The sequence below is a fragment of the Lissotriton vulgaris genome, unplaced genomic scaffold (assembly GCF_964263255.1).
Source record: "Lissotriton vulgaris unplaced genomic scaffold, aLisVul1.2 SCAFFOLD_4458, whole genome shotgun sequence".
Lineage (NCBI taxonomy): Eukaryota > Metazoa > Chordata > Amphibia > Caudata > Salamandridae > Lissotriton > Lissotriton vulgaris.
Window position 1 is genome coordinate 109,835 of NW_028242339.1, and position 13,864 is coordinate 123,698.

Here is a 13,864-nt window from a genome sequence, read left to right on the forward strand (position 1 = left end):
GGCACAGCAGCGTTACAGAGCGCGGTGCAGTTATGTAAATAAATAATGTTATTTGCGAGGCAGAAATCAGCAGTATGGTACAATACCAGGAGAGGAGAGGAGGTGGAGGGGAGTAGTAATTTGTTCAGCCAAGTCCGCAGGAGTTCCACCCCCTTGTACCACCACACCCCCTATCCCATTCATGCTTGCTTCAACCCCAGCTGCTGTATCATTATGTGTAGGGCTTACTGTGTTAGCGTCAGTTGTCCCCGTTATCACAGTTATCCCAGGGACGTCCTCGTCGCTGCTTTGCTGGTTACTCTGCTCATCCACTGCCTTCGCCCCTTTTGCGGCTGCTGGTGTCTGTTGAGTTCCCGGCTGACTCCTCCCGCCTTGACCCGGAAGGAGTTTCGCCGGTGTCTTGCAGAGGAGGTCAACGACAGAGGGGGCAGTCAGACTTCCCTTCCGTTTAGAAGTTACACCCTGCTTCGGTGTCTTAGCTGGAATGTTCTTGGTAGCTCCTGGGGCAGGCTCTGGAACACCGCCGCTTGCCTCACAGGCTCCGCACCGTCCCGGACTGCCAGTCTTGCCGCCCTTGCTTTAGCAGCCGCCGCCGCATTCTTTGGTGCCATGACACTTTCACTGACAGCCACGGCACCCCTCTGCTCCAGAGCTCCGACAAGGTACGTCTGACCAGCGGTTCTCTGAGACTTGTGGCTGCCGCTGCACAGGTATCGGATCACTACGAGACCAATTAGGGATCCCAGCGTTGCAACTTGACTCCTGATCGGTGTCGTCTATGATCACGTTCTCCAGAATCTCCATTGCTCTGTTATGGGGTTATTGCATTAGTGTATACTCAAAAGTTCGGTATAACTTCAGCGGCGGGTTCGGAATTACTTCTCAATTTCATTTTAACCATTTATGCTGCAGAATTCGCATATTTTCTTAGACCTCAGCACTGGTCTGTGCGCACTGCAGCCTCACACGACTTCCCAGTTGGGAAACCCAGTGATCACTCTCCTCCAGTTCTTAGGAATTCCCACCACACAATTCTTCGGGGGAAATTAGACCTAGGTCTACCAAATGCTGATGCAACTTTTCATTTGTGCAATTACTCAAAATGTGTTCCTTCATAAACAAATTATAAAGTCCAGTAAAATCATGCACATTGTGTCCAGTTAACGAACCATCCAGTGTCTTTACTGAGTAGTCTACGAAATCTATCCAGGATTGGGTCTGGGTTTTGTGAGCCCCCCTGATTCTAATTCTATACTCCTCAGTAGTGAGTCCAAAGCCCTCAAACAGAGTTTTCTTCATGAGGTCATAGGACCCTGCATCTGGCCCAGAAAGGGCCAGAAGTCTGTCTCTGCAATTACCAGAGAACAGTTCCCAGAGAAGTGCCCCCCAGAGAGGTTTCTTTAGTTGTCTGATATCACAAGCCCTCTCAAAGGCTGTGAACCACTTGGTGATGTCCAGCGGCCTCTCCACTGGTTTTGGTTTTGGCAAACATACCAATCTTGAGAGAGATCGCTATGCAGTGACTATAAGTCGGTTCGAAGGAACAGAGAGAGGGATATGAGGGTGGAGGCCTGGGAAGGCCTCGATCAGGCAGCTAGGACATGCAATAGCAGAGATTTTTAGAAAGTAATAAAAATACTAAGGATCCGACACTGGACTCATATGTAGGTGAAGAAGCATGGGTGGCACACTGTGAATTTATATTCACCTCAAACACTGCTCCTGTGGCGCCCTCTAGTGACACAGATACTAAATTGCAGGTTTCTTTTTCACTCTCAGAATTCAGAAGAGGGTTGGCGGCCTGTGGTTGCTGGTAAAACCCCAGGACCTGATGGGGTGCCGATAGATCTTTTTCAGGAAAACCAAGATTTGTGGGCTCTGCTGCTAACAAATGTTTTTAACAGCATAGTTATAGATGGGCCTCCACCTTCCTGGAAGCATAGTGTAATTATTCTGATATACAAAAAAGGGGACTGGGGAAGCCCAAAGAACTATAGGCCTATCTCCTTATTGGACACAACTGCCAAACTTATGGGTTGGTTCCTTTTATTCAGGCTGGAAGAGTGGACCCAAGAAACATCTTAATGCAGGTGCAGTATGCCTTCCAGAGGGAAAAAGCCACTACAGACCAATGTCTAAACCTGTCACTATGTATAGACAAATATACCAGATCGAAAGACGGGAAATTCTACATGGCTTTTATAGACGTATCAGCTGCATTTGACTGCGTGAGCCATCAGAAACTTTGGTATTTATTGGAGGAGATGGGGATTGATCCACTTATAATTATCTTTATCCGCCAACTATATGTAAATGCCACTGCATGTGTCCTGTATGGCAAAAATGGGGAATGAACCCGCCCCTTTAAGATCGCTAGGAGAGTTAAGCTAGGATGTGTCCTCGCCCCGTTTCTTTTTTTCCAGCTATATGAACGGGGTTGAGGCAGCCCTCTCGGACTCATCCCCGGACGTGCCCGTGTTTGACACCAACCCACTACCAATGTTAGCTTACGCCGAGGATGCAGTGTTAATTGCAGGCTCATCCCCGGACGTGCCCGTGTTTGACACCCACCCACTACCAATGTTAGCTTATGCTGAGGATGCAGTGTTCATAGCAGGCTCATCCCCGGACGTGCCCGTGTTTGACACCAACCCCCTACCAATGTTAGCTTACGCCGAGGATGCAGTGTTCATAGCAGGCTCATCCCCGGACGTGCCCGTGTTTGACACCCACCCCCTACCAATGTTAGCTTACGCCGAGGATGCAGTGTTAATAGCAGGCTCATCCCTGGACGTGCCCTTGTTTGACACCCACCCACTACCAATGTTAGCTTACGCCGAGGATGCAGTGTTAATAGCAGGCTCATCCCTGGACGTGCCCTTGTTTGACACCCACCCCCTACCAATGTTAGCTTACGCCGATGATGCAGTGTTCATTGCAAGAACGGGGGAAGCTCTCCAATGGCTCATAACAACATATGCATCATTCATGGCTTCGCTGGACCTTAAAGTAAATGATACAAAATCTTCTGTCATTATAGCAGGGTCTGGCAAAGCTGATAAATCCCCACACTTCCATATGGATTGCCAGAAAACAGAAGTGGTAGAGTCCTTCCCATACCTGGGAGTCTTATTTGATAAAAATCAAACTTGGGAGAACCTGGTATCGGCAAGAGCACTAGGAATGGAAAGAAGTCTGAAAGCTATTAAGGCCTTCTCCAAAAGTTAGACACTAGCCCCCTTGACCCAATTAAAACATTTCTCAGGCCAAAATTAAGGCAATAGCCACATAAGGGGCAGGAGTCTGGGGTATGGCGCCTACCGGCTGTCTCCAAAAACTTGAAGATCATTTTTAAGTCCCTAGTGTTTCTACCTTCCACTTATTCAAATGATATCTTACATATAGAATTGGGGTTACCTTACATGTTACATACCATTAGACTAGCACCAATTTAATACAAAACATATTTAAAGATTGTTTAAAATTAGACCATTACAATAAGATCAGATGGCTGAGTTATGTGGAATCAGAATTAATGGCAATTTGGTTGTGAGAATTATTTAAGGATTAAACGGTATGCAGGAAGATTTCAAAACAGAAATTAATTTGGATTTTTATGCGGAGGGCTCATTATCTTCGCAGGGAAAGGAATTACAGAAAAAAGACGGTCCTTGTATATCATCTGATTTCCCCTAGACCAGAGGGAGGATATTCCTATCTAGCATGAACCACTACGTGCTGGATAGGAACTATTGAGATTTTGTCTGACTCTCCTCCCCTTGATGTTAGGTTATACGGAGAGAAGATTCAAACACTCAGATTAATGCTGTGTCCCTGCGTCAACCATTCCCCCAATCCGACCTGCACCTAGTCTTGTTTTGTGGGTTCTATAAGACAGGAAGAGAAGACTTTATCCTTCAGATTTTAAGGCGCCACAACAATTTTAAACCATGCCAGGTGGCACGTTACTTCTTTAAATCTCTGCCTGATCCCGTTGTCTGTTTTTCGGTAGCCACCTGTTTGTGGGCCTGTATGAAAAGGAGAAAGGCGCGAGGTTGGTTTTAACTAACAATTATATGCAGAAATGAGTAATTTGATGTAAACTGACTGGATTCGGTCTATGAGGCACTTGATGCACTTTATGGGATAAAATGTCCTGTAAAACTATTTGATGTTCTTTTTAAATAATTCTACTTGTTCTAGGATTTTAACTTGTTATGAACTGGGGCTGGTTGTTGATCACTGATTTAAATTGTGCTTTTATGATCTGTATTTAAGAGATTGAATAAAGATTTTATTGATTGATTTTTTACATGTGTGTCTCTGAGTCTCACCCCCCTGTGCTCCCTCTCCATGCTGCTTGGAGCTGCTGCAGCAGTGTCCCTGTCATGGCAGTGAGGCACTCATGGTAATCCAAGTCTGTCCTCAGCGCATGCGCAGCTGTTAATGCAAGTCCGTCTTTAACCTGCGCTCTGATGCGGGAATCAGTGTCTGTCTTCAGCGCATGCGCAGCTGTTAATACAAGGCCCTCTTTAACCCGCACTCCATGGCGGAAGGAAGTGTCTGTCCCCAGCGCATGCGCAGCTGTTAATGCAAGTCCGTCTTTAACCCGCGCTCCGGTGCGGGAAGCAGTGTCTGTCTTCAGCGCATGCGCGGCTGTTAATACAAGGCCCTCTTTAACCCTCGCTCCGCGGCAGGAGGAAGTGTCTGTCCCCAGCGCATGCGCAGCTGTTAACCCATCAAGACCTCTTTAACCCGCGCTCTTAGTTCAGTCTTGGTGTTTTCTGTTTTTCTGAATGAAAGACAGTGTGGACGGTCCCAGTTGCGTCTTCTCTCGGTTGGACTCTGTAGGCTGCGCTTCCCTGCGGGGCCGCTCAATGACACACTCTTACAGTTTTATGTGCTTCGCTATTCTCAGCGCATGCGCGGCCATAACGAGCAGACATCCTGCGCATGCGCAGCTACAGATCATCAGAGCGTCTCTTGTCCCGCGCGCGGTTTGTTGTCACACGGGACCCTCGGGTGTGTCCCCTCCAACCAGGCCGACACTGTCCCCCCTTCTCCCCGGCCACTCCCCCCTCGAACCCACAAGAGAGGTAAAGGGAGATAAGGCCTTGAGGCAGCAGTGGAAGCGGTGGAAGATCAAGGGTGTGGTGTCTGTGGGGGGCAGAGCCTGTGGCAATGGGGCGGGGTCTGTGAGTTGGGGGTAGGGCCTGTGGGAGTGGTCAGTGGATGTGGGGGCGGGGTCAAAACAATACACCTACACAGCCTGGAGGCATTGACTGTTTCGTGTTCCTCACAGGAGACTAGTTTGTCCTTACGCTTCAACTGTGGAATGTGTTTTTTCGGAACCCTAATCGCTCCAACTCTAGTTTGTATCGTGTAATTTTTAGCGGATTTATACTCTGTAAATATGTTACCATAATATCTAATCCTATATAATTCGCTCTATTGTGAAGAGCTCTGACACCGCTGGGTAAAGAATGCGCTATAAAAAAATGCCTAAATAAATCCAATGCCCTGCGACCAGGCTGTTGGAGGCTCGTCGTGGCCTTGGGGCTCCCAGTCACACATCCTCAGGTCTGTAGACTAAACACTATTGCAGTTTGCAACTCAGAACTGGCAATTCATCAAGCTCTGGCGGGCTGCTTTTGGAGGCTTCAGGCATGATTCTGAATGCCGCCATAGTCGCCGGATCTCAAGTTGGACATTCTTACCTTTGTCCTGGGCCACTACAACCACAAACTTTACCCACTTGCTGCCCGTATCTATAAAATATTTTTTTGACACAAGTGTGTCCACATGAGAATCTTTTAATTTGGCTGATTTGCAGCAAATATTTTTTTTAACCCTTTCCGTGCGTGCGTCGGCCAACGGCCGTCGCAAACACTACGTCAGTAGTGCTGCGCACGTCCGTTGGCCGACACAGCCCCGCCCGCGCATTTGAAGGCCCACACCGCAGAGGAATTGCCGCCGCAATAAACGGGTTAAAGTCATGCTCTTGTATTTACAATCAACAGAAGCTTGTGCAGTGAGGGCTGGTGCTGTTCCTGACCTCCCATTCATTTTGTGGAAGTGCCTGGACCAGTCTTCAGCACGTTCCTTGCTCCCAAATGGTGCTTCTCGGGCCCTAGACCCTTGCTGTGGTTCGGTGGGCTCCTAAATCAAGCTTTTGAACTCTTCATGAGTGCAAATAAGCCCATTCGAACCCGAAACCCACTGCTCGCACAGAACTTCAGCACGAGCCCCTGCCGCCTATCTCCTTGCACGGAAAGCATCAATCGATCTGGAAGACCAACAACGTAATCCTCCAGCCCGACCTTCTGCGACACCTGGCCTGCTTTTTGTCCCATGTCCACCACCGCCATCAACTCTCTCCTTACTTCCTGCGACCCTCTCCAATGCGAACGGGGCTCTTGGCTCAAAACTTGAGAAGGTAAACTTTCAGCTGAACTAATCTAGGGCTCTATCTAATTCGCGCTCCATCGTGATCAGCGTGAACTTTTGACTTTAACCTGGTCCAGCATGACCAGATTGCCTCGGTTGGCGCTTTATGTTTTTAGGTGCTGTATAGAAGTTTATATTTTAAAATTCATATCTCCGGTTATACTGTTTGGATTTTTGTCTTTTGGGTTTCGATTTGTTGATGAAACTGAGCTCTATTTTTCTAACCTGGTGTTGATTTTGTGTACTGATTACGCTGTTTTACTGCTTGAAGTGTTGCACAAATATTTACACATTGCCTCTAAATTAAGCCTGACTGCTCCGTACCAAGCTACCAGGGGGTTGACCACAGTTTAATTTGGGGTTTGCTTGTGCCTTATCCTGACTAGGATTGTCAAATTCTGAAAAGGAGCATACAGTCATAACTAGATTCTTTCATCAATTATACTCAAGCATGTAATTAAACCTTATTTCCTTTGCAAACTATACAAAATATTATAAGATCCACCAAATCATAAAATACAGCGCAGAGTCTTGTGATTTCTTTTTTTCAATGTATTCTTTATTTGTACTCAAATGCATCAGCCCAGCCAACGCGTTTCGCCAAAATGGACTTAATCAGGGTTGGAATAGTCTTTTATAGTAGCTCACCAAGGTGCTATTTCTGTAATCAGATGTAGTATAGATATATAGGCAATCACCGTATCAATCATGATTGATTTAAATTCTTCGATCCATATTGAAATAGTTTTATTGAAAAACACCAAGTCGCTTATTCTTATTAAGAGATGTAGTATCAATAAGCTGGTAATCACCATCGCATCCGGTCAGATAAAATCATGATAGGATTATTGCCTTTGATAAGTCCTGGCATGTAGTCTCGTTGGGTATGCAAAGCCATCTATCCGATCTGATAGACAGACGGTCTTGCATGCAATGGTGATTGGCTATATATCTATCCTACATCTGATTACAGAAATTGCACCTTGGTGAGCTTCCTTGCACCTGCTTCACTAATGATTGCTGCTCCTGTGTGGGCATAGGGTAGGCTTCAGTGAGCTCTTACCCCTTATTTTTTTTTTAAACTTTATTTTGCATTTAGGTATGAGTAAAGAAGTACACTAGGACAAGTAAAATCCTTTACAAGTACAGGTAGACATAGTACACACTGTCAAGGGCTCAATCAATGCCGCAGAGTGATCACATGTTACATAAAGCCAGTCCCTCGGCTGCTAACATATTTTCTGTTACAATCGTTCTTGACTCTGATTCACATAAACAGTGTTTACAATCATGGCATGGGAATACATCCTCTGTACCGACATCAAAAAAGGAGTTTAGCATCCGGTGTAGTTGATTATTGACATGTATCTCGGGACAGTCTAACCCACCCCTGTTGGGACTATGCCCTGTTCTTTCCAGGTAGGGGGGTCTTGCCGCTGCGCCTCTAGGTATGTTGTGAAAGTTCCCCAGATATCTCTGGGCCTGGAGGCGGGGGCGGACCGTAATTGCGTATAGGTCGCTGTGTGTGGAACAGGACGCCATGCTCTTCAGACATCCCTTCACTGAGGGTGCTGTTCTGCCACCCCAATGAATGGATACCTCCCTTTTGGCCAGTAGTAAGCTGATGGCAACAAACCTGCGAATTGCCGGTGGGAAATGCTTTACATATCCCAACAGGGCAATCTCAAGCAAGGGGGTCATCGGTACCTTAGCCAAGCCACTCACTATCTTATGTATTCCTACCCATTATGAGTGTTTGCGTGGACAGGTCCAGGCGAGGTGGGCGAAGTCTGCATTTGGAGCGTTGCATCTTGCACAATGGTGCGGTCTAGCAGGGTCTATCCTGTGGAGTCTGGAGGGGGTAATGTATATCCTACGAAGAAGCGTAAAGTGTATTAGTTTGTGTCGGCCATTAAGAGAGACATTTTTCGTAACTGCACAGCAGGCAGCTCACTGTTCGTCTGTGATCGGATTACCCAAGTCGGTCTCCCAGGCAGTGCGTACTCTGTCTACAATTGCTGGGCATGCCTTATAGAGCTGCGATATTAGATGTACCCCTCTCTCGCTGCTTATCACTGCTATGAGTGGGGGGGGGGAAGGAGGTTCCAGAAGGTAGTCCGGTAAAATAGCTCACAGGGCAGAACAGATTCGTAGAAGGACGTATCTGTCCATGAATGTGGCACCAGGGAACAAGGACTCGTATCCGGGATGAAAAATATGTCCATCTGGAAATAGATCGCCTAACTTAGCAATGTCAAATTTAGCGCATGTCTTCTGTATGAGCTTTTTGCTAGTTATAGGTATCCATTTAGGGGTCGGGAGTGGCAGATCAGAAGAATAAAGCAATGGTGTGTGTGTTATGCAACACAATTTCTCCCATGCCCAACTAGTGGTCGAAACCCTTCAGTAATATCACCGCTAAAATGTCCGGGAGGACTAAGTCAAACTCTGGTCGGAGGTATGGAATTCTGGCATCAGGGTGGTACCATGTCTATGCAAAACTGCACTGTGCAGCTAAATAGTACAGTTGTAAATCAGGGACCCCAAACCCACCTCTATCGCAGGGGAGTGTCAAAACCCGCCAGTTTACCCTGGCGTTTCCGCCACCCCATACTAATCTTATTAAGTGTGATCGAAGGGTCGAAAAGAATTTATTTGTGAGAGGGATCGGGATGTTTTGAAATAGATATAAAAATGTAGGAAGCACAACCATCTTAATGAGGGAAACTCGTCCAGCCATGGATAGTGGGAGCTTTAGCCATTTCTCTGTTTGAGTTTTAATTTGGAAACAGCTGTCCGTAATTGCGGCGGATGATCTGCTCTGTTTCTAAGTGTATATGTATGGCCAGGTAGTTAACCGAGTCAGTATTCCATTCCAGGGGGCATTCCAAGTCTCACTTGTCTGTGCTGGCAGTCAGTGGAAAAATTACAGATTTGTTCCAATTGATTCCCAGTCGAGAATGTCTGCCAAAGGGCAGAATTTCCCGGATAAGGGGATCCAAATTAGTCTGGGGGTTGCGTACATATAAAATCGTGTCATCTGCATACAATGATACTAACAATGGGCCGGTGGTGAACTGTAAACACCTATGAAGGTCTTTCTGTTGGAAGTGCCTCATTAGTGGGTCCATCATTCAAGGGAATCAAATGCCTTTTCTGTATCAAATAGGATTGCCGCAGCGGTGATTTCCGGGTTAATTCTATGCAGAGTGTTAAATAATGTACGTAGATTGAAGGCTGTCGAGCGATGGGGTATGACACCAGACTGGGTCGGGGAAATGATAGATACTATTGAGAGAGACAGGCAACATGCCAGAGCCTTTGCCATTATTTTGTAGTCTAGGTTTAAGAGTGATAACGGTCAATAGGAACCACATAGCAGGGGGTCCTTGCCAGGTTTGGGGAGAAGGGGGGCGTGGCTTGAGGCTCTGCGAAAATGGCCGCACTGTAGTGCAGCTGCGCCAGCCACCGGAAGAAATCTGCTAATATCCTTGCCCAGATATCGCACAGTAGCGACACTGCATCTGGGAGTGAACGGCTGAAGCCCTGCCGACACAGAGGAATTGTGTGGCATTGTGATCGGCACATGAAAAGACGGACACCGATCTGTCCTAAGGCCTGGGCTCCCCTGCTGGAAATGGCGGCCTGAGAAGACTGCCGGGACTCACGGAGGCAGATGGAGCCACGGAGGACTGTGCTCGCTGTTAAACAGGCGACAAGCCGAACCGTGAGTGCCCAGCGGTCGTTCGATTTTCTGGCAGGCTAGACGCTGGGAGGAGAGGCTGCGGACGGCAAGACAGCAGAGGTGACGCTCGGCGGCGCTGGGGGAGGTGAGCCGGAAACGGCGATACGCAAGGTCCCGGCGCAGCAGGAGATCCTAAGGCCGCTAACGGAGGTGGAGTTCTGCACAGGCTGAGGTACGGGACAGTAACGGGCGCGCTCCTGGGACACTAACCCGCCACCTCCTGTGACACACTTGCGGCTGCACCGGAGGTGGTCGCCCCCCCTCTCCGGCTAGAGGGGGATAAGTGAAGATCCAAAGGAGCGCACACAAACCGCCTAATATCGGACCCACATGAGCCACATGGACAGCGGCCTATACCGTTTGGAACTCGCTACACGGGAGAGATAGATGAGCTGCCTCCGAACATAGTAATTGAGGAGCACTATTGGCGCTAAACACGGGCAGCCTAGACAGTTGACCCTACGTGACACAGTGCCTGAGTGGAGGGAGCACGGAAGTGCGGCAAAACGCTACTCGGACTCACGCGCACTTGCCGCCAGAAGCAGGCTGAACTGGGTGGAAGCAGATCTGTCAGGCACCTCATTTGGCGACCTACAGGGGGGCACACCGGGTGGCAGAAGTGCATTTGGCGACCTACAGGGGGGCACACCGGGTGGAAGAAGTGCGCAGACAGCCAGGAACGTGTTGCGGGGGGAACTTGCAACACGCTTTGATCGAGCTCCACGTGACACCAGCAAACAGACATACCGGGTCCCCAGGGGATAGCGGACATAATCTGGGGGTGCACTGTACTGTCGAGGTCAATCACGCACACTGGTGGTGACCGACGGAGGGCGAAAGTAAGAGGCACTTAACAGTAAGCAAGAAGCGGAAACTTATTCTGTTGCTGGAGTCCCCCCCCCCTCCAATGGGGAAGCCGGACAAGACACAGCCCACGCTTACTTTTGAACTGCGTAAGGGTGGACGCCAAGGGCACACTTCAGCACCGAACGTGGATCATGAGGCGGCCGCACCACAGTCCTCCCCCCTTGAAAAAACTTTAGCTGCAATCCAAAATAGTCTGCAGTCTATCGATGGGAAAATCGAAGTTCTCACTGGAAGGATGGACCAATTCTCGTCGGAATTGGACAAGCACACGGTTCGTCAAATCGAGGCTGAACAGCGTATATCTGACACGGAGGACGGCTTGCAACAAATTGCGGACAAAACGGGCGAATTCGCCAAACAGTTAGAGGTCATGCAGGCACGGAGCGAGGACAGTGAAGCTAGATCCCGCAGGAATAATATTCGCATAATAGGTCTGCTGGAATCCTCAAATGTAGGGAAACTGGAGGACTACGTCGAGACCCTACTGCAGGATTTATGCTATCCATAGGATGAGGACAAGAAGTCATGGCTCCTCTTGTGGAGTGCTCTAGCAGTGTGACATCCAAATACGCGAAGAGTGGTGTGGTGAGTGGATGATGTGCAACTTGATGCGTATGAAGTGCTCTCTGTAATAGAATCATATTGCCCTCTGCCTATGTTTAGGTTACAGTTCATTGCTCTTTACACATGAACATATGGGTTGATTAATGTAGACTGGTGTTTCAGTTCACAAGCAAGAAAAAGAGGCTTCATCGCAGATGACACGCCTGCTCCGACTTGCATACTGAATCTAGATCGTCTGTATTAGGAACGCATTGAGCTGCAGTTGGCATTCCTACGCAGTCTGTGGGTGATGGGGTGCACGGAAAAACACAGCCTGGTGAATATATGCAATGGGGAATATTATTTGAAGCGCGCCGGCCCGTTGGGGTTGTAGGCGACATGCTGTGTAAATATATGTTGAAGTTATAAATATTCCGTGTACTGAACAATTTTGCTACTGAGGAGCTGCCGGCCACTGGTTGGTTGTAGGCGTGCGGCTGTGTAACCTATTTATTACTAATAAAGGTATTGAAGACTCAAAAAAAACAAAAAAAGGTTTGGGGAGAAGAATGATGACTGCCTCACACAGGGTGGGAGGTATTATCTGCCTTTCCAGGGCTTCTGCATATACTTTAAGGAGATGGGGAATCAATAAATCTTCATAGGCCTTATAAAAATCAGCTGTGAAACCGTCGAGCCCCGGGACCGAGGAACTCTTCAGGGCAGAGATGCCTTAGAGATAGGCTCACCGAGAAAGTCCTGCATAAACTTCTTGAGATAAAATAAAGCGACCTCAGATAAATAGCTCTCGTGCTGGACCCTGTCTTGACCCAATCTAGTGGTGTATATTGTTTCAAAATAGGACATGAATTCCCCCTGGATATCCAGTGGGTCAGTGATCGGTTGTCCCGACGAAGTTCTCATCGGGGATGTATCCCTTACAATAGAGAGGTCAAATCATCTGTGCTAGGACTCGTCCCGGCCGCTCACCTTTGCCGTATTTCCTGGCATTGTAGTATTTCCCCATAAAAAGAATCTCCCTCTCAGCGGTATCTTTGAATTCTGTGAGCAGAATATACACACTCATGTATGCTTTAAAACTCTCCCATAAAATTGCCACAGTGTCTACTGAACCAATGTTAATGACGAAGTAATCCTCTATCGCTTCTCGTAATTCCTGTCTAAAAACTTCATCATCTAATGCGTGGCTGGGAAATCGCCACTGTCGTTCAAAACCCTCGGGTCGCGGGACCTTCAATGTTAATAATACAGGGGAGTGATTTAGGAAACAACTGAAAACTTTTCTTTTTCCTAAGTAATTGTCCCATCTTCCTTGGTTGTCCCCCTGTTTGAGCATTATTCGTGATCATAGCGCTGGGATGCCTCTGGGGAACCATGCGCTCTACAAATCTGGCTAATAATAATAATAATAAGTGCTCCGAATATGTGCGAGGAAGCGTCCGGATCACATGACACCAGCTGATAAGTTCTGGGGATGCCAGCCAATAGTCGAGCCTCGTCCATGTGTTATGACTGCCAGTGCAGTGAGTATAGTCAGTGCCATGTGGGTTTTGCGTACGACCTATGTCACTTAAGGAGAAGCCCTCTATCGCTTCTCGTATGTGCGTCCAGCATCAGTCACCCTGGCAGCGGCGCCACACTCCAGTGTATTTCCGCCTGGCCTCCTGTACCATGATTGTAAAGTCTGGATATAGGGACAGCTTGGAGCCCTGCCACACCATTTCGCCCTGTTCTTGTGCCAGGTGCTGGGCCGTGCCTCGATCCCTAAAGTTCATGACACGGGCAATGATGGGTCTGGGCGGGCATCCAGATTGGGCCTTGGACCTAGTGTTCTATGAGCGCGTCCTATCACAAAGCCCATAGTGAAGACTTCTCTACAAAACAAGTCTATCAGGATTGTTTCTACCAAGGTGTCCATGCGACCAGCGGCTGTCGATTCCGGAACACCAAAAATGTGCATGTTATTTTGGCGACTGCGCGCCTTTAAGTCCTCTTTCTTGATCGCGACGTCTTTGAGGTAACGTTCCATTTGGCCGAGCCATTTCAAGGATTGAGCCGTTCCATCTCCTAGATCTGATGTATGCGAATCCACCACGTCGAGTTTTCTGTCGTGAACTTGGATCTTCGATCCCAGATCCGCCATGTGCTTATCTAGGGCATCAAAGCGCACATCTAAGGCTCTGAACCACGCTCTCATCTCTTGTAGCAGGGAACCTAATTGGTTGGTATCACCCTCTAGTG